Genomic DNA, 2,792 nt, shown 5'->3' on the forward strand with positions numbered 1-2,792 from the left:
TTTATTTGGCTAAGGCGGAAACAAAAATAAAATGGGCGGGGAGTGAATTTTTTTTTTGGAACTTTAGACATCAGTTTTAAAATAACCGATATTTTAAAACAACATAGACATCATAAAAATACGGGGTGATGTTATAAATTCTTTTAACATAAGTGGCAAACCTAACCGATGTCTAATGTGTGATGTCTATTAACAGTTTTCTTGTAGTGCCAACCAACTTGGGTTATTGATATATACTACAAATCCAGAACAGTGCAATATTGTAGAACATGGGAAGAGTTAGTAATATCCATAATTCTAAGAAAGTCCATTTTCTGATTAGCCACTCTTGTACTCATGTTGAGATTTAAAATGCTGATCAAGTGGTACTTAAAAAAACTTTTTAGTCTTATTTACTTATATCATTTAGCATCATATATTGGTAACTTACTATTCGACTTGAGCAAGTCACGGAGACTGACTATCCAATAAATTTACGGAATGCTTCCTATGTGAGAAAAGAATAAAGTTGTTAGCTAAATCACATAATGAGTGCCAACAGCAGAATCAGTTCAGAAAGACCAAAATATTACAAGATACTAAACTATAATTTTACTTCCACAATTTAATATGCTACTACATAAAAGCTCTGAGTTACAACTGTATGATATAGATCAAACAAAGTTCAAAGATATATACTTTTTCAGTTTACACTACTTTGGGATGCATAAATTTAAAGTGAAGTCCATGCTACATATTGTTTATACCGAGTTATGCACAAGTCAATATCATTTCAATTAATTTACCAAATATGATTTTTTATTACTATCGGAAATCCTGTCATGTGCTTTTCTAAAAACCGGGGAAAGATTAGCTTTCTTTTTCTAAATAGTGTTAAAGAAAAAAGAAATATCATATCCAAATGGCTTCCCTAAATGTAAAATAATTTAAAAAAAATCATAAACTTGGAAACTAATTGGATAATACAGTGGAATCTATAGTAAGTGCAAGCTTGAATTAGTATGGCCAGCTATAAATTCTTCAATGATAAAATTAACATATTGCAAACAATTTCAAAAAAAATAAACTAATATCAGATGTTCATAAACACTCGGCAATTCCTATCTTAATGACTAATACATTTCTAATAATGCATAGATTACATTAGAATTCATAGATGATAAGTTTTCCTCCTGAATAACAAACGTCGAGCATTGTGATAATGTTAGTAATGTAAAAAGGCAAGATACAGATAGGCTGATAGGTATCAAGTAGATGATCAATGGAAAATACATGTAGTTTTACAAGGGCAGCTCGAAGTGGTCTGGAATACCCAAGACTCTTAGCAAAAGAATCCTCCTATAGTTTATAATTGCAAGTTAGAATTTGGTAGCGCATATCTGCAAACTGTGAGAATGAGAGAATTTATAACAAGAGTATACCCTCCAAACTGTGAGAATGAGAGAATCTGCAATGGCATGTATATGGTGAGAAGATCAGTCACAGAATGCCCCCAAAATTGATACTACAAGCATAATCATTCATTTAATAATTAAGTCTACTGAAACAGAAAACCAAACACAAAAGATATAAGCAAACAACAAATCATAACCCTTAGATTGCTAATAGTGTACATTTAATGAAGCAAAAACGTTACTCCAATTTTAAGATATGGAAACATTAATTTAATTACACTAGAGGGCAATGGGAAAACATCTAAAAAATGAGAGTAAGTATATTATGTAATCGAACGATTGATGTTAGTCTCTTAACCGAACATAAGACACCTTCTTGCATTGGGATAACACAACTAAGAACAGTACAAGATATTCTGGATGTGTGTACAAAAGCACAAAAAATATATATCAATGGCAAAGCACTATAGATTTAATAAATAGTATTTATACCATACCTGAACAGCAACAAATGTAAACATAGTGTGATTGAGCTTCCAGTGACCCAATTCATGGGCAATAACAACAATAATTTCATCCTCGTTTTGGTACTGCATAGCATCAAATGTCAAAGAATATTTGACATTTTTTTACAAACATATTTCTGGCCAAAATTATAATTCCAGTGACCCAACTTCAAGATTAACAAAGCTCCAAAGACTGACCTATAAACAAACTCGATTAAAATCAAAATATAAAATTTGAAAATAAATTCGAAAGAAACATACTTTTCTCACACTAATCAAGTAGTCCAGACTTTTTTCAAGGCTCTTCAACACCAATCGAGCTTGATTTATGAATTAATCGAGTTTAATTCATATAAATAGGTTTGTACAAAATAGGGATTTTAGGTTAGAGTGATTGAGAAGAGAGATAGTGAGAGATGAGAGAGAATAGAGACGAGACAATGAGCGAGAAGAGAGAAGAGAGAATGAGAGAGAGAGAGAGAAGAGTATGAGAGGGGGGGAAACGGTTTTGGTTGGGGGGAACTGAGAATAAATTTTTTGGTTGGGGGGGGGGATTTTTTGGTGTATTAACGGGGGAAAGAAAGAAGCGGGTCTTTTTTATTTTTTTAAAAACGATTATAGACATCGGTTGGTTAAGATACTGATGTCTTACAACACCTTTAACAGCGGTTTTGAAGCGACCGATGTTAAAAATGCTTTTAACATCAGTGACATTTCTAACCGATGTTAAAGGGGTGATGTCGTAGGCACTATTTCTAATAGTGGAACTAGCAGTATTAGTATCCGTTTTGATGATTTGGGAACATAATATGTATGGAGAAACCTGTGAGATTCATACGGATTATAAGAGTTGAAGTATGTATTCACGACGAAAAACAAATGTAGTTGCAAC

The 2,792-nt window shown here is 32.3% G+C and overlaps 1 long non-coding RNA gene across 1 annotated transcript; it reads right to left on the minus strand.

Moving 5' to 3' along the window:
* Positions 1–1,078: 1,078 nt before the first annotated feature.
* On the minus strand, positions 1,079–2,346 carry LOC141661936 (uncharacterized). The gene is made up of 3 exons (XR_012550173.1): positions 2,171–2,346; positions 1,892–2,093; positions 1,079–1,447 (listed from the first exon to the last, which is right to left on the minus strand). It is a non-coding gene; the product is annotated as an uncharacterized LOC141661936 (long non-coding RNA).
* Between the last annotated feature and the right edge of the window lie 446 nt (positions 2,347–2,792).

This window comes from Apium graveolens, chromosome 5, assembly GCF_009905375.1.
Source record: "Apium graveolens cultivar Ventura chromosome 5, ASM990537v1, whole genome shotgun sequence".
NCBI lineage: Eukaryota > Viridiplantae > Streptophyta > Magnoliopsida > Apiales > Apiaceae > Apium > Apium graveolens.